At 40.5% G+C, this 18,970-nt stretch overlaps 1 protein-coding gene across 1 annotated transcript in view; it reads right to left on the bottom strand.

Moving 5' to 3' along the window:
- EYA4 (EYA transcriptional coactivator and phosphatase 4) overlaps positions 1-3,655 on the bottom strand; it is a 304,073-nt gene extending 300,418 nt beyond the window's left edge. Inside the window, exon 1 of the mRNA XM_049789603.1 lies at positions 3,564-3,655. The gene's annotated coding sequence lies outside the window, so the exon portion shown is untranslated. The remainder of the gene's footprint in view (positions 1-3,563) is intronic.
- Between the last annotated feature and the right edge of the window lie 15,315 nt (positions 3,656-18,970).

Here is an 18,970-nt window from a genome sequence, read left to right as displayed (position 1 = left end):
GCATTCTATTTTTCTCAAAATTCTGTATATTTCATCCCAGTGCACAATTTTCTAACTGAAATACCAAGCCATATAAATATACTTTTAGATATGGCACCAGGCAATTGGAGCTTGCTACAGAAACTGAAAACATGAAACTGTACACTGTATTTCCCATGGCGATATAAAATTTATTTACACCCCATATTTCAATACAAATGAAACGGATGTTTATTTTTCTTTCCTTTCTTTAATTCAGAGTGGCGTTTTAAGGGGGGGATTTTAGCAAACGAACAACATACTAAATAGTTGCTAGGCTCTCTCGAAAAAGAAATTTTTATAGGACAAATTTCTTAAAAACCAGTATTTGTATTTCCTGATAATAATTGATTATTGCTCTCGACTCAATTTCTTTGTATAGGAATCTTGGAGTTATTTTTAAACTGGAATATTTTACTCTAAATAACGTACTGCAGTTATATATACACACACATAAAGCTTCATTTTTGAAATGAAAATTTGAGTTTCTCATATCCGATAAAGTACTAATAGAAAAGAACAAGCAAAAACTTTATTTTCCAGCTTAATAGTGAAACAACCTCTAATCATAATAGTCTTAAAAATGTTGAAATGTACTATTTTCAGGTAATCGACAAAGCAAATAGGCTTTTGAAAAATCATACTAATTTTAAAAGCAAGGACATATTCCTTATCATAGTGAAACCTAAGATATAGTTCTAATGAAGAGATACAAGTTTGTTTATAGACTATTCGTTGTTTTTAAAGTTGTACTGTTCAAGGATTTTACCTTCCTAGTGCGGTCAGTTGTAAAAATTGGCGTAACTCTGAATGAATTACAAGTTTTAATCAGGTGGAACAAACTTTCTATGGTTCATATTAAGAATGAAACAGATGCTTTTCTATCTGCATTTGGTATTGTTGCTTTGAAAGTAAGATTCCAGCAGTCTGGCTCCCTACACCAAACAGTTTGTCTCTTGTTACTACTGCTGGTTATTTGCTAAGGATAAAGCTATTTTTAACAATACGCGAATGCACTTGGATGCAGTCTCCTAAGACGCACCATTCCACCAAAACACACATCATTTTTTTTTCTTTTAGGCTTCTTTCCCCGACTCTTTCCCTAGGTTTTTGATTCCTCAGAGTGCTAGCTGAACAGAATTATTTTAAACCATGAAACATAAAAGCAGCGTTTTGATGTAAAACCAAGTTCTACTCGGCAACGGCGATCAAGGATGACCCAAGGCATAAGAAAGTTTTTTAACATGAAAAACAAAACAACCCAACCAACAAAAAAGCCTCGTCCACTGGCAGAACCGTCAGTCAGTCACCTAGGTGTAAAGGAGACTCCAGAAGCTGTTGAAGCGGAGCCCAGGCAGTGCAAGGCTCTCGGACTCCCACCGATGTCCGGCGGAGCCGCACCGCGCTGAGAGAAAGAAGCCCAAGGGAGTGCGGGCCACCCAAAAGGGGTGCGCGGGGACGGGGCTAGTGGCTCTGCGGAACCGAGGCCCCAGAGGCCGTATTCCACAGCTTGTTTCGCTCCCTCCATGAGGCTGATCCCAGGGTGCCGAGCCAGAAGAGGTAAAGGAGAAAGAAAAACTGTGAAGTATGAGCTCTTAATGTGAAACCCAACCTGTGGGTTCTCGGAGGTATCGGGTTTTGGAAGAGTCTGTCATGACAGCCAGGAGGCCGAGCCGTGGCCAATGGCCCACTGGGCTTGAGCGCGGACTCCGGTTACCGCCTCGCAGTCGCAGCCGAGGCGCGCGCTCCACGTGGGCGCCCCGAACCCCCCAGGCGGGCTCCCCGCTCGGCCCCGGCCCGAGTGGGCCACGGAGCCCGCGCGCGGCCAGGGACTGACTTCTCTGCCCGCCTTTCGGGCGTCTCCCACCGCGCTCACCTCACGGCCCGGCGGCTCGGGGCTCTTCCGCACCCCACGCACCCCCAGCCCGGCGCGACCCTTCCTCGGCCGGCCCGGGCAAGAGCTGCTCGCCTCGCCGTCAGTCGGTCCCTCGACCCCGAACTCGGCTGCTCGGCGAAGCGGCGCCGAGCAAGCAAACGCCCACGCGGGCGGACTTGGGTGGGCGCAGACTCGACGAGCCAGCCGAGTCCCGGTCCCCCGACCCCCCCCCCCCGACAGTCCCGGCGTAGAAGGCGCTCGGGGAAACCAAGGCAACCAAGGCACAACGTCGCCTCGCCCCCGTCCCGGCGTCTGCGGGAGCGTCGGTGTCGGGCCCCACGAATGCCACGGGTCTGACCCGGCGTCTAGTTTCAGCAATTCAGCGGCCACCAAGCTCGGACCCCGGGGCGGTTAAGCCCCACGACCCAGAAGAAAGCCTGTGCGCGGGAGGGTGGCGGGGGGGACCCTTGGGGCGCTCCTCCGAAAGACCAAAAGAGACGGGCTGAGGGGCAAAGCCTGGGAGAGAAAGAGGCTCATCCCAGTCCAGGTCCCCAGGGCAAAGCCAACAGCAGCCAACTTCCCTCCAGACGTAGTGCGCGTCCCTCCCTCCCTCCCTTCCTTCCTTTTACCTTCCTGCCCTCCTTTCAACTTCCTCCTTTCTTCTTTCCACCTTCCTGCCCTCCTTCCAACTTCCTTTCTTCCTTCCATCCTTCCTTCATCCTTCCTTCCTTCTCTCCTTCCAACTTCTTCCCTCCCTCCTTCCTTCCTTTCTTCCTTTTTCCTTCCTTTCCTCCGTTCCTCCCTTCTATCCCTTCTTCCTCTCTCCCTCTTCCTCTCTCCCTTCCTTCTTCCTTTTCCTTCCTTCTTCCTTCTGTTCTCCCTTCTTCCTTCCCTCCTTTCTTGTTCCTTCCTTCGTCTCCTTCTTCCTTTTTCCTTCCTTCCTTACTTCTTCCCTTCCTTCCTTGCTTCCTCCCTCCTTTCTTCTCCTTCCTTCCTCTCCTTCCTTCTTCCTTCCTCCTTCTGCCTCCCTTCTCCTTTCCTTCCTTTCTTCTTCCTTCCTCCCTTCCTCTTTCCTTACTTCTATCCTTCCTTCCTCCGTCCCTTTTTCCTCCCTCCTTTTCCTTTTTGCTTCTTTTTCCTTCCTTCCTTTTCCCTTCTTCCTTCACTCCTTTCCTTCCTTCCTTCCTTCCTTCCTCTCCTCCTTCCTTCTTCTCTTCTGCCTCCCTTCTTTCTTCTCTCCTTCCTTCCTCCCTTCTCCCTTCCTTCCTTCCTACCTTCCTTTCTTTCCTCCTTCCTCCCTTCTCCCCTTCCTTCCTTCCTTCCTTCCTTCCTCTCCTCCTTCCTTCTTTTCTTCTGCCTCCCTTCTTTCTTCTCTCCTTCCTTCCTCCCTTCTCCTTTCCTTCCTTCCTACCTTCCGTTCTTTCCTCCTTCTTCCTCCCTTCTCCCCTTCCTTCCTTCCTTCCTTCCTTCCTTCCTTCCTTCCTTCCTTCCTTCCTTCCTTCCTTCCTTCCTTCCTTCCTTCCTTTTTCTTTCTCCCTCCCTCCCTCCCTTCCTTTCTTCCAGACTCTGCCAGTCCGCGCGCCCTCTGGGGACCCCGGGCGCCCACCCCACACTGGCACCCGCAGACCCGCGCGCGCACTCTGCCGGGCCGGGCCGGGCCGGGGCTCACCTCGCACTCGGGTGGTCCGGGCGCCCGAAGTCGTTTCGCGCGCAGTGTGCGCCCGGCCGCGGGTCCGCGCTCGGCAGGCGCTCAGGCGTTCCTGCGGGCGCCGGGCAGAGCCGGGGCCTCCCCCTGCGCGCGGCGCGGGCGCGGGCGCGGGCGCGGGCGCGGGCGAGGACAGGACATCCCCTTGGGCTCCGCCGCCGGGCGCTCCCCGCCCCCGCGAGCAGCCGGCCCGGGTCGGGGCGGTCGGGGCCGCGGCTCGGAGCGGGGCGGAGCGGAGCGGAGGGGCGGCCGGGGGGCTGCGGGGCTGCCGGTGCGACTGTCTCCGGCCGGTGGGTCGGGTCGGGTCGGGCCGGGCCCCGCCGCCAGTTGCTCCCAGTGGCGCCCCGAGCCGAGCGCGTCGCGTCGCGTGCGCCTCTCGGCGGGCAGCCGAGCACCGGCGCGCCGGGGGGCTCGGGGGCGGCGCGGGCCGGGGGCGGGCAGCCCGAAGTGCGGGGGACGCTCCCGGCCGCGGGCAGTCGGGGGACCCTGGCGGGACGCCTCTCCGCACCGCCCCCTGCCCGCCCCCGCCCTGCCCGGCACCGCGTGCGCCCGGGGGTGGACCGAGGGGCCCCGACGACCCCGCTGGCTTCTCGAAGGCGCCCCGCGGCGCGGCCCCACCTGCCCGGCCCCTCGGCCCACCTACCCCGAGGCAGCGGGGACGGGGCGACGGCCCGAAGTGCGCGCGCGTGACCACCGACGCGGAGGCGCCCGGGGCGCTGGAGCCTGGCCCTCGGGTCGCGTCGGGCGAGGAGGCGCGCGCTGCGGGCGGCCGGGCCGGCCGGGAAGGGCCAGGCGCGTCCAGCCTCCGCTCAGGCGGGGACCGGCATCCTCCCGACGCCGAAAGGTCGGCCCGCCGCCGCCGCCGCGCGCTTCCCGGAGGCCTCGGAGCTGCCCGGCACGTGGCTCGAGCGACATTTCATGCCTCGGCCTTGGGCGCCTGCGTTGTACAGCCGCACCGATGCATTCCACAGCTCCCAGCATAGAGCGCAACAGACGCCATGCCCGGCCAAGAGGCAAGCGAGGGACATATTGGCACGTAGCCGGGAAGGCCCTCTTCTTGGCAATGGTCATCTGGTTAGCAACACCTTCTTCGTCGAATTCAGGACGAGAATTTCGTTTATTCCGAATGGGCTGTTGATCGCTTCTTGACCTTTGGACCAAGATCAAGTCTAGGGAATACACCGTCCCTTCATATCATGTTTACATGGGCTACTTAAGGCTCCTTATGGCACTGGGGAAAGTCATCGGATTTTCAAAACTCGGTGGGGGTTATTTCAGTCTATATAAAGCTCCAAGGACATTAACTTAAAGAAACTAAATTCTTCAAGATCGAAGTCACTTGGATCTAATCACAAAACCTATGTATCATACAGCAAGTACTCAGATCACTCACACACACACACACACACACACACACACCATGCCTTAGATATGGCATAATGTCCCAAGTGTTGATATATATTGTCAACTATATTATAGTCTGAAATTTTTCAGAAATGTTTTACTCTTTCTTTTCACCTTGGAAGTCTGTTACTGAAATAAAGGCATCAAGTCACATTTTTAAGCATGTCAAATATCTGTACTGATTTTTGAAGTGTGTAGGCTAGTAATTATTATTAATAAGCAATGGAAAGTTAAGGTTGTAAATATAAACTAACAAGAATGTTGTTGTGTTTCTCATCACCCACTGGGTGTTCTTTGCTGCAAATTTTAGAGAACTTATTCTTAGGCGCTGCCACTGTTTCCTTTTCAGGTTTTCAAGGGAGTGAGGGCTCTGGTAATGACTTTAATGCAAAGGGGATGTGGAGCATGCGAGCACATTCTGTCCCAAAGACGGTGTAGTTAATACAAACATAAGAGAAAAATATCAGTGGGCATATATGATTAACTTTGCAGATCTATTCCCCCCCCCATTTTACAGAAATGAGAAAACAAAGGGTGTACATTTTTAGCAACTTAGTAATTAATGGAGACATAAAATTGAAACCGACTCTTTGTAACCCCAAAGAGCACTCATTTATAATCACTGTGATAGTTGTTCACAATTTTAATTGGGATAGGCAGTGGTGGGCAACCCTTTTTTGCAACTAGGTCAAATCTTGCCAAAACCACGATTGAAATTTATTTTGAGAGCCACATTTTTAAAACCGAAAATATATAGGATAGTACACTGCTTTTAAGTTTCAATAAGTTTTTATTGAGAATATTCTGCATGCAAGTATCTACATAGGTCGGGAGGATACAAATAACACAACTAATAAAACAAAAACTTTAGAACGATATTATTTATCGATAACATTAAATTTTGTAAAATTTGCCTTACAATATAGGCCGTCCTGACAATGCCTGACAAAGTCACAAACACTGATGTGAAAATCAGCCTTGCATTTCCTTGGATAGTTTGAGTAAGTCAGGTTTGCATGTTGTTGTTTTTAATTTTTTGGCACGACTCCAGGTTCTCATCGATGAGACGATTTCTCAATTTACTCTTGATAAGATTCATGCTTGAAAATGATTGTTCGCATAAATATGTAGACCTGAGCAAGAAAAGAACAGCAAACGTTAGCTTTTTTTAGTTGATTATATGAGTCAGGAATACCATTCCAGGTGTTAAAAATCAACATGTCTTCCTTCTCCAGGTCACAATGTTAACCTGCATTCTCTAGATATCTAATACTTGAATTTGCCTAAACATTATGTATAAATACGACTTCTACAGGTAGAAGATACAAAACTTGAATGAGAGAGCCAGAAAGATAGACAGCAAATAGAGTGCTTGCCTTGCATGTGGATAACCCAGGTTCAATATCCAATACCCTCTATGGTCTGGAGCCTTACCAGGAGTAATTTCAGAACACAGAGCTAGGAGTAAGTCCAGAGTGCCACCAGGTGTGGCCTCCAACAAAGAAAAAAACAAATAAAGCAAAACCATAATTTAAAATGAAAGTGTATGCACAGGATATTAATGTTGAATAGGCAAAAATTCTCTACTTTTAATAGAAATTATTTTTTGCATTTCTTTAGATTATTATTTTTATATTCTTGCCTTATGACACATCATATTAATTGTCCTAATATTTAATGTCATCTTAATTTTTATTTTAACAGTTTTCAAATCACAAAAGAAAAACAATGTAGTCTGTCATGAATAGAAAATGACACATGAACGTGTAATCAATAGACAATTCCATTTACAGACACATCAAAATAAGTTGACAGTTACGAATATACTTAAAAAGTGTGAATGGCCTGTACCACATAAACTATAAGACATTGTTCAAATAAAGAAAAGACAAAGACAAAGCAAAAGTACTTTATCCTTATACATTAGACTTAGTATTATTAAAATGACCATACCAAAGCAATGTGCAGATGCAATGCAACAAAATTCAAAGTCTTAAAGAAAATAGAACTGTCACTAAAATTTGTGCAAACTACAAAAGAATAAATAGTGAAAGCAATTCTGAGAATAGAAGGAATCACACTTTTTAAAAGGCCATAGTAATAATAACAACAACTTGCATTTGAAATAAAAACAGATACCAATCAGTAGAATAAAAAAGACAGCTCTCATCAGCAGCAATATGTACTTGGCCTATGATTGTGACACATAAGATAAGAGCTTACAATGAAGATAATAAAAAAATTTCAACAAATGACATATAGAAAAATCATGGCCATATTCAAAATGAAACCAACTATCTTACACCATAAGCAAATATTAATTCAAAATATATTAAGTTATTAGGTTTCTGGGTGTAAGACCTGAAAATGGGGATTAAGAGAGAGTGCCATGGTTACTGCACTTGTTGATGCAGCCAATCCCTTATCCATGCATTAGAGCACCACATATGGTTCTTGAGTACCACTAAAAGTGTACCATGAATATAGAGTCAAAAGGAAGTCCTGAATAGTGGTAGGTATGGGTCACCCAAAAAACAAAGCAATAATAACAAAATGACATGAAATCTAAATATATAGGTAAAACCACAGGTAACACAAGCCACAACATTGACTCAAGGTTGTAGGTGAATTGATACCAAAAATTTAAACAAATAGGATTACAACAATTAAGTTTTTAGAGTAAAAGAATCCCACTTAAAATGAAGTTAGATAACTGAAGATAAAAATATTTGTACATCATATATCTGACAAGGGGTAAATATCCCAGAGACAAAATAAACTGATAGAATACAATATAAACAACCCAAGTCCCAAATTAAAAAAAATATATATACATATATATGGCAGAAGAGAATAGACAATTCACAAACAACAACCAAAAAGACATAAGGATAACCACCAGGCACATGAAGAATACCCATCATCACTTATTTGATCAATAAAATCAAAACTACTAGGAGATAATATGGGAATTAATCATGTAACAAGACAGGAAATAGGTGTTCGTGAGAGTGTTAGTGAGAATGGAAACTGATGTAGTCTTTCTGGAAACAGTCTTAAAGTGCTGTAAAATTTTTTAAAAAGACATATGCTATAAGATGCAGCAATTTCATTCTTACATATCTATTATAACATTTTAAATACAAGGGCCAGAATGATAGTACAATGACATCATCCTACATGATCCTCACTCACAGCCAAGTAGATTTCTGATTCCAGAGCCAGGAGTAAACCCTCAGAACAACGGCATAACTGGCTGTTTCCCCAAACCATAAACAAACAAACAAACAAACATATTGGTGGAGAAAAAGTTTAAGGGTTACGTTTCTTTCTTTTCATGTAGCTGACCCCACTTAGAATCTACATATGCACTACTGAGGGTCCCTGAAACACTGCTAGAAATAATTCTCTAAACACAGAGCTAGGTGCAAACCCTGAGCCCAGCTAGGTGTAGCCCCAAAACAAATTAATTGAGCTCTACATTGAAAAGATGTATGCACTCTAAATTTGTTACAGTATTCTTTACAGTAGTTGAGTTATTAAATCAACTTAATTGCCTAATGATGATAAATGATTGTATGGAGATGGGATTTCTCCCTATATATAATGTAATAATCCTAAATTATTTGAAAAAAAAAAAACAAAGAATTATTTTCACTTGTTAGAACATGTTCTAACATGGTTAGAGCTGGAAGGAATTATTCCAACTGAAATAAGACAAGAGAAGAAATATAAATAAGAGTTGATTTTATTCATATGTGGGATGAACAAAGAAGCCAAGCAAAGGAACAAATCAAATCAAACCAAAACAAACCTTTAGATTTTGACTGCAGAACTGAGATTAGAAAAGAAATAGGAGTGAAGGCAAAGGGTAGATGAAGTGCCAAGGGCTGTGGTGAAGTGTTATTGATATTTTGGTGGTGACTGCAGTAAACATACATAATTTGAAGAAGTGTGAACTTATACTTCCAAACATATAGTGTACAAAACAGCATTACTTCAACAACAAAAGGATTATCTTGCAAACAAAATTTCAATATGGAATAAAAATCAGTCTATGTCACAGTAAACTACGTCACACAACAGTTTGAGTAACACTGGTTTGAAGAATTTAATTGTTTATGTCTTTTCTATGGCTGAAAAATATGTTTTCAAGGGGCCAGATCAATAGCATAGAGGTAGGGCATTTGTCTTACATGCAGTTGAACTGGGAAGGACCCAGGTTCAATTTCCAGCATTTTGTATGATTCCCCCAAGCCTACCAGGAGCGATTTCTGAGCACAGAGCCAGGTGTATCCCCTGAGCACTGCTGGTTGTGACCCCAAACAAAAATAAATACATATATAAATGAATAAATAATAAATATATGTGTTTTCAAGCCATTCCTTTGCATTATTTTAAGGAATGTTCAGTTCAAAATACTCTAAATTTAAATTTTTACTTTTATTCAAATATTAAATTCCTTTCCTATATACTTGGGTTATCTAAAGTTGAAGTGTCCTTTAAGATAATTTTTATTGTTTTACTTACTAATTATCTTAATAAATTCAAACAATTCATAACTACACATTAAAAAATATTATTGAGGCCAAAGCACTAGCTCAGTGGGTCATGCATTTACCTTGCACAGAACCAATCCTGGCTTGATCCCCAGTATTTCCTATGGTTTTTCAACACCAATAAGAGTAATTCATAAATAACCTCTGAGCATTGCCAAATGTTCCTCCCCAACAATTACTCTCCTAAGAGTCTATTCCAGATTTCTATTATTCCTCCTCTCCCTCAACTTCACCCCCTCCAAAACACCTAGCACCTTCAAATCACATTTTATTTTGGATCTTCATCACTGAATTAAATCAAACTTTCAATTGTTAACATCATAAAGGAACAGTTTTTAATCAGCCCGGTGCAGATACTGTTAGAGCACAAAGTTCTACAAGACATCGAAGAGGAGAGAACCAAGGGAATTAAAGATGTTGAAAGTGTGGGCATACAAGTCTAACATTTAAAATCTGAGGGAATAAGCTGGAAATAAATCAGGCTCTATGTGGCAAGACTATAGTCAACATTATATCCATAAATGTTTAACTTCATCAAATAAAAGTCATTTGGGGGTGTCATTTTCACTTTTTAGTGAAAATTAGTGGAAATATAATAGTCACTTATTAGAAATTCCCTTAAAACCTTTTGGGATTGGGGGATGTTTCTGCAGTTCTGAAATTATCATCTAGTATTTGTTGGCTTTCAAGTGTGCATGTTTTGGCTTTGGATTCTTTGTAAGTCAAATTAAATAAACAGCCCTCTAGAAGCTCATAATCCAAACCATAATTTTTATTTTAATTTCATTTCAGAATAACCTTAAGGGAAACCATTCCATCATTTTAGTAATAACAAACGTTAGCCTAAAAAAAGAGGGAGTGGGTATATAAAACACCATCTTGCCAAAATAAAGAAAAGCGGATTATTGGAGAATGGCTATAGAAATAATCTCAATTTAGATCCTTGCTTTGTCCCCAAATTAGTGTACCTTTGAACTCCAACTCTTAAGTGTACACAGCTCTTAATAAATAAAGCCATTCACGTGTTCCTTTGTAAATTCTAAGTTAAACCTTTTGAACTTTGGGAGAATGGATTTTTAGAAACCAACAGCAAATGAACAAAGTTTACAACTGTTTCACTCACTCCATTCTACCTATGACAGAGTATGGATAAAATGAGGATAAAACATGATTGCCTATGAATCTAAAGCACTGTGTTGCTGGTTTTCTAAAATTTATAAATAAACACACATCAGAGTAATTTACTTATTTGTTTATTTATTTATTTGTTTTTATTTATTATGCAAACAGATCAAGCTTTAAAAGGTTTCTACTGGTTTGTCAAAGTGAAGAAATAAGATCAGCAGGGGACCTGTTGGGTCATTCTCTCTCTGCGGATTTCTCTGTTAAACTTCCTCATTCTTGGCAGAATCTCTAAAGAAAAGGAATTGCCTACTCTCTGGGAGACTGCTCCATTATATTTACTTTTAAATTCTCTCTTGAATTTTTTTCTTAAGTTTAAATCCTTTTAGTGCCATATTATGCAATTCTACTCTATCATATTTACGCCCAACCTTTAGATGTTTATAAACAGATATCAGGCCCACTTTCAGTCATCTGTTAGCCATGTTAAACAAATGCAAGTTCTTTTCATCTTATTTCATTCAGTCTCTCCAAGTCCTTAATCATTCTTACTGCTTGCCTCTGGACTATCTCGTTTCTGTTAGAGTTTTCCCATTTCGAATAAATTTTTCTAAGTGTGACCACAGTCTCAGTAACATACAAGTCCCCTTTGACATTGTCATTTGGTTTCACAAAAGATCATCTTATTTTTTATCCTAACAATTGTTCATGTAACTTTTTTCATTATTTTACATAATTTATTATTTCTTTTGTATATTGTAGCACAATGAAATTAATTAATTTTATATGTTTTTCATATTTACAAATTATAGATATATACAATCCTAATTTGTTTTTTTGAACTTAAGATGCACAGTCTTAAGTGACACTGACAGGCAAGATATAAAGACTATAACTTTGTTTTTTTATTTTATTAGTAGATAGGTTAATTGGCTTGAAACTACCTATATTTCAAAATAGTACTTAATGATCTCAATTTTAATGATCAGCTATATATTGTACTACTATTTCTCTTAGTATGTTTTGTATTTTTGTGTGATGTTTTTGTTTTTAAAAGTTGACTACTGATTATATCTTGAAAGTTCTCAAATACACAATCCACTGTTGGTATAAAAAAATAATCTAGAGGGCCCTGAGAGATAGCACAGTGGTGTTGCCTTGCAAGCAGCCGATCCAGGACCCAAGGTGGTTGGTTCAAATCCCGGTGTCCCATATGGTCCCCCCGTGCCTGCCAGGAGCTATTTCTGAGCAGATAGCCAGGAGTAACCCCTGAGTGCCGCCAGGTGTGGCCCCAAAACCAAAAAACAAACAAACAAACAAACAAACAAACAAAATAATCTAGAGTACTGAAATAATTTTACAGCAAGTAGGATGCTAGATGCTAGCCTTACATTATGCCAACATGTGTTCAATTCCCTGACATCCCTTATGATCCCCAGTAACTGGCCAAGATTGACCCCTGAGATTCACTCAAAAAAAAAAAAGGAATCTTTTCTCTAAATTTCAGCTGTTTTCATGAAAAATATTTGGTAGGCTTCAAATTTATATGTTAATATTTTATATAAATTTATATTTCAAATGTCTTAACTACAACAACAACTTCCTAGAACAGATGGAGCGAACCACAATTTTTTAATATTTTTATTTTGATCATAGTGGCTTACATATTGTTAACAATAATATTTTAGGTACATAATTACACAAAATCAGGGGGATTCCAATCACCAATTTGTCCTCCCTATACCTCCGTTCCTATTCTATCTCCCATATCCTCCTCCATCACTCCCAGGGCTGCTAGAATATGTGATCCCCTCTGTACCTCGCTTACTACTTAGTAGTCTTATACTTGTTTGGTCTTGGTGCCTCCCTTATTTCCCCCTCTAACTGGGAGGCAGGACTAGATAGTTCAAGTTATGTGGTTTTGTTTGAAGAAGAGAAAAGTAATAAACTGGGGTAAAAGTCTAAAACTCCGAAAACGGGCAAAATTCTTCTAGAGGCTCTCATCATCAGTTTGAGAGATGAAGGAGAAAAAGAAAGTGAAACACCCAAACAGTACAAAAAGAAGTATCAAATAAAATATCCAGTGAGCACTCCAACAATAATGATAAGCACCACAAAAAAGCCATGGTCTTGAGATAAAAAAAACATGGCAGAGCACATAAAGAAAGAAAAGAAAAGAAGAAAAGAAAATAAATAAATATAAATGGAGATAACAACTTCAATAACAACACCAAACAAAGAAATCGACAAAAAGTAGATAGATGATAGATAGATAGATACATACATACATACATAGATGATAGATAGATAGATGATAGATAGATAGATAGATAGATGATAGATAGATAGATAGATAGATAGATAGATAGATAGATAGATAGATAGATAGATAGATAGATAGATAAAAATAAATAAATGTTTTGTGCTTTTTGCCTTTTTTTTCCTTCTGCACAGGCACAGTAAATATTGGGGTCATTCAAAAAGGAATTATCTTGGCCTAAGAGATATGGAGTTTCTCCACCCTTGGAGTATATTGTCATGGGATTAACTATAGACTCCGTTCAGGTTCATTTATTCTCCCCTTGGTGCTTTTGTGGTGTTTGGAAGACTTCTGCTCGGCCCTGGGTGATAAAATCAGACCTCTGTATCTAGAGATCTCAGTATCTGCACAGGTCCAGGAGTGGAACTTATGATGAAGTCTTTCTTTGTGGTACTAGAAGTTCTGTTCCCTCAGTGTCATTTTAATTCATCTTCTGTGGTTGGTGTTCTTGATCTTTGTGCTGATCCTAGGATAGAACCTAGGATAACGTCTTTCGTTGTGTTTTCAGAAGACCTATTCTGTTGCAATAGTCTCAGCCAGACCTTTGGACCTGGATATAATGGTTGTTGTGCAGGTCATAGCTCAAACCCTAGACTAGGGCTTTTTTATTGTTCCCATCTGTAAATCGCTATCTTGGCTTTTGGACAGACCAAAGGGTGGCAAGTCTTCGGATTTTGTCTTATCGTTAGCTGGTGAGGTAGGATAACCTGCTCTTAGGTCAAGTTGTTCCCATTTTTCTCGTTGTCAAGATACCATATTAGAACTGGCACTTGTTGGTGTCCCAGCAGTATTAAGGATGTCCTGAATGGGATTTGTTTCCTGTAGCTGTTGTGAAGAACTGTGTCGTTTCTAAGTCTGGGATCCAGAGTTCAAGGCTGGACGGATGGTGTCTAATCACCTGAGGTCTAAGTTGAGTCCACATAACATATTTTCAAGGTAGGAGATATCCCTGTATTGTAAGCCTGTATGAGTTCTTATCCCTAATAGATAAGAGCTCGTTTGTATATGTAAGATTTCCCCTTTTTCTTATTGTATCTTTGCAGGGAGAAATGGTGCTACATTATATTGCTGGTGCATTTGGGGGTGGAAAGAGAAGAAAACAGAAACAGGTCACACACCCAAAAAAGATAAAAATAGGAATAAAAATATATGTGCTTACATATGTATATGAAGAACAAACATTTAAAAAATGAAATAACAAAATAATTAAAGGAACAAAGTGTTGCAAGAGAATACCTTACTTTTGGGGAAAAGCAAGTAGAGAGGTAGTGTAATACAGGTCTTATACTTATGGTGGAAGTATAAGTTTTCCCATTGTCTTTTGAGATTTTCTTGTGGTGTGTGGGTTCCAGGGCACCTTTTCTTCACACACCCTGACCTTCTTGAGATTGGCAAAAGATTTGGGGCAGGGAGGTCTTGGAAGAGTTATTGCTTGGGGATAGTTTTAGAGCTAAGTCCTGTTTCAAGTAACAGTCCATGTTAGGGGGAGTTGGTAGGGAGGGCTGCTCAGCATGAGTCAGCAGGGGAGTTGGTTGCCTTTTCTTGCCCGGGTGAGGTGTGGGTTTGACTGGGTGTCCCTTCGCTTAGGTTCGGGTACTGGTTCGTTGGGGTAGGAGGTCAGTCTTGATGCCTAATGGATTAAGAACTGAGGGTGAAGAGTTTTAAATAAGGTGGGAGGTCTGGATGGGATTGAGGGGTGAAGGGATAGTCGGATTTCCAAAGGGGGAAAAGGGGAAAAGATATGGAAGGGTCAGGAAAAAAGAAAAGAGAAAATACAGTAAAAAGAAAAGGATCAGAAAAAAGAAAAAAAGAAAAGAAAAGGAAAGGAAAAAAAAGTAGTGAGAAGAGAGAAGAAAATAGCAAGGGAATGATAGTTTGCTTGAATGTGCTCTATGAGTAGGGACTGTAGTATATGTCTGTAGGTCACAGTTGCTGCTTCGGTGGTCTGACTGGTCACATGCTTCAAATCCTAGAAGAAGGTATAACCTAGCGATAAAGTATATGTTAAGGAGTTTTCTCAGGACATTCTCGTAGTGCAAGCTGGGTATGGTATCTCGTGTGACTGAGCCCCGAGATGCCATCTTATTTTGTCCACCCTTTGTATCCAAGAACGCCTGCGGACAGAAAAGCTGAGAGGTTATTTTAAATATAGTAAGATTAAATATAGTAAGATTAAAACATATTGTTATGAGATGTTTCCATTGGAGTCAGTAATTTCCCATGGTATTCTTTACCTGTGATCCTGTATAAGATCCCTAAGGGATTATTATGGGTCTTTATAGTAGAAGGCTGTTTACATACCTGTTCTCTCTATGCTGCTATTTCTGCTGTTGCTGGTTTCTTTGTGGTATAATGTGTAGTCAAGAGTTTGTGTTGTTCCTCTTTCATGTGTTTTGGGCACTGCTCCTGAGTATATGTTGACTGTTACAGTGTTTGGAGTTTCTACCCTATTAAACCATGTTATTTGATTTTTGAGTATTAGTTGTATCTAAGGTGTATGTTCTAGGCGCTTCAGAATAGTGCTATCATTCTGTATTTATCTTTCGTCTTCTGACTTACTTCGTTTAACGTAATATGTTCTAGGTCCATCCACGTTGCAGCAAAGTCTATGTTTGTATCATTTCTGACTGCCATGTAGTATTCCATTGTGTATAGATACCACATATTAATGATCCATTCATCTGTTGTTGGACATTGAGGTTGGTTCTAAGACTTGGCTATTATAGTAGGGTGCACACGTACTTTAGAATGAATGTCCTTCCAACTTGGGGGTAGATACCTAGGAGAGCAATTGCTGGGTCAAATGGCAGCTCAATTCTGAGTTCTTGGAACACTCTTCAGACTGTTCTCCATAGGTGTTGGACTAAGGGGCATTCCCACCAGCAGTGGATAACAGTGCCTTTCATACCGCATCCCTCCAACAGAGATTGTTCCCATTATTTTTGATGTGAGCCACCCTCACTGGTGTAAGGTGGTATCTCATTGTTGTCTTGATTTGGATCTCCCTGATGATGAGTGAAGGTGAGCATGTTTTCATGTGTTTGTTGGCCATCCTTCTGTCTTCCTCAGAGAAGTGTCTATTCATTTCATCTCCCCATTTTTTATGGCTTTATTTGGTTTTGGGTGGCTCAGCTTTCTGAGTGCTTTGTATGTTCTAGATAACAGCCCTTTATCTGATGTGTTGGGTGTAAAGATTTTTTCCCATTCTGTTAACTGTCTTCTTGTGTTAAGTAAGGTTTCTTTTGCCATGCAGAAGCTTATTAGTTTGATGTAGTCCCATTTGTTTATGTTTGATGCTAAAGTTCTTGCCATTGGTGCTCCATCCTTGAAGACCTTTTTGATATACGGTCTTCGAGTGTTCTGTCTATTTTATTCTCAATAAACTTTATAGATTTGGGTCTGATTTCAAGGTCTTTGATCCATTTTGAGTTGACTTTTGTATAAGCAGTGAGGTATGGGTCAATTTTCACTTTCGTTCATGTGGTTTTTCCAGTTGTACCAACACCATTTGCAGAATAGACTTTCTTTGTTCCATTTCAAGTTCTTGCCTCTTTTGTCAAATATTAGTTGGCTGTATATCTGGGGGTTTATGTCTGAGCAAACCACAATTTACATAGTCCAAATCATTCACAGTTCCTTGGATTCACAGCTTAATATCTACTAAAAACAATTTGAGGTTTAGGTCAAAGATGACTAAATAGTACCATTTATAATTTGATTATAATAGGACAGAAAGTTTCATTGTGATAGGGATTTTTTCTGTGTCATAATTTTGTTATGAAAAGAAGAACTTCACTATATCCTTATCCATTTAGAAAATTTAATATGACCTCCAAGCCCAAATCCACTTATTTCTGTTGCATTTTGTGTTTTATTCAGTCAACATTACAGCAGAGATAAAAATTTTGCATGTGTTCTGTACCTTGAGCCTTGTGATGAATTACTTCAGTTTTATAGTAAAAATTTTAAAACAGTATATAAGCTCAAAATGCAGATTTTAGTGATAGTATAGAGGGTAGAATGCTTGTCTCTACTGACTTGTGGTTTATTCCTGACACTTCATATGGTCCTCTGAGCATTGCCAGGAGTAATTTCTAAGTGCAGAGCCAGGAGTAATTAATTCCTGAGTGTCACCAGGCATAGCCCAACAAACAAAATAAAGAACAAAAACCAATGATAAATTAAATTAAGTAAATAGTTTAAATAAATTTAAAATATACTATTATACTTATTGCCAGCCCAGGTTTGTTTCTTCTTCCCGATATGGTTCCCACTCCAGGAGTGATTTCTGAGAAGAAAAAAAATAAGAGGAAGTTTCTTAGCACTGCTGAGTGTCTCCCCCTCTACAAAATAAATAAATAAATAAATAAATAAATAAATAAATAAATAAATAAAGTGGGGTATGTTCAAGGAGGAAAGAAAAGGGGGACAGGAATGAAAAAAATGTCAGTGGTGATATTTCTTTCTCTACTTAGAGTTATACTAGTGATGTTATGGATATAAGCAACAGTTATTGTTTTTACATAAAGCAAAATGTATTAATCCAGCTACATTTTCTCAGAAATCTTGATTTTAATGATCAAAAGTTACTCCCTCTCAGAAAAAAAGAATAAATCATATTCCTTTATCTTACAAGAAAATGATATAAGGCATATTAAAAAAAACAACACAGTGTTGGTGTCTTTTCCATAAAGCTAAATGCATATAAGATGAAGTATTAGAAGGATTAAATACCACATTGCTTCAATTCTCAGTGGTATGAATGCTATAGCACTCATCTCATTAAGATTTCAAATAAAAGACTATCTGAATCATAAAAATATACTATTTGTTCCTATGGCAGTAAATTAAGCTATTTTAGTTTATCATAAAAAATGAGACATTCATAAAATAAATCTCCTCCCAATTGGTCTATTGATTGAAAAAAGTCATAACCAAGAATTCAAGCTCCTTGTAGTATTAGCTAGTTTTGATTTTATCTAGTTTTCAAGACATCAAATTCTTCATCGTCCTTCATGAGAAAATTATTTTCATAGTCAAATTTATGAAACTGTTTTCCAGAGAATTTTTATGTGAATAAGGTCCTTTGCATGTTCTACTTCTCTGTTATTTTTTTTCTGGTTTGGGCAAGCTTTACATCTCTAACTACTCATTTATCCTTTTGACTCCCTCTGGCCACTGAAGTGTTACTGTTCCTTAGAATAAGTTCCTAGAAATCAGCAGCCTTATTTAATGTAAATCATAACATTGTATTCAAAGTAAGAAAGAATCAAGCACCCTCTCTCTACCACAGAAAATTTCAGTCTAGTGCAGAAAATAGGGCATTTAAAAATAGTTATTACATGAGAGAGAATGTGTCAAGCTCCTTAAGAGAAACATTAACAAGCAGGCTATTTTAGTTCATAGCAAAGAGGATTTGCTTCCAGCTGAGGGAATGAAAGAAGAAAAACTTAGTCTTATCTTTAAATCATGAGATACACACACTCATACATGCTTATGCACACCTGCAGCAACACGTGTACACACTGGTGCACACAAACGTACTTGTGAAATACGGATCAATGCAAAGAAAATTCAGGGGCCGTTGTCTCTCCCTTCAATCATTATCCAAATAAAATATTCCTGTACCTGTCCCCTTATGAAAATGCCACCTTTTATTACTTACGATTGTGTTGAATCAATCAGTCCTGGAGTCCTCACTTCTGCAATCAACTTTTCTTTCTCCTCTGTTTTTTTTTTTTTTTGCTTTTTAGTGCTAATTCTGGGTGTCATTTGTTCTCATATACATTATTTAAATAATGTAGTTGACTTCCCTTTTCTGTCACAATATGCACTTTCATCTAATTTATTCATGTTACAGGGTTTTTTGGGGAAAAACATTTTACCCACATTCTAGAACCACCAATCTCTGATTTTCCATGACTAATATTTCATGCTAAGCTACTTAAACCATTCAGATACAGATG

Source organism: Suncus etruscus, chromosome 15 (assembly GCF_024139225.1).
Source record: "Suncus etruscus isolate mSunEtr1 chromosome 15, mSunEtr1.pri.cur, whole genome shotgun sequence".
Classification (NCBI taxonomy): Eukaryota; Metazoa; Chordata; class Mammalia; order Eulipotyphla; family Soricidae; genus Suncus; species Suncus etruscus.
This window is presented reverse-complemented; position numbering and strand designations above follow the sequence as displayed.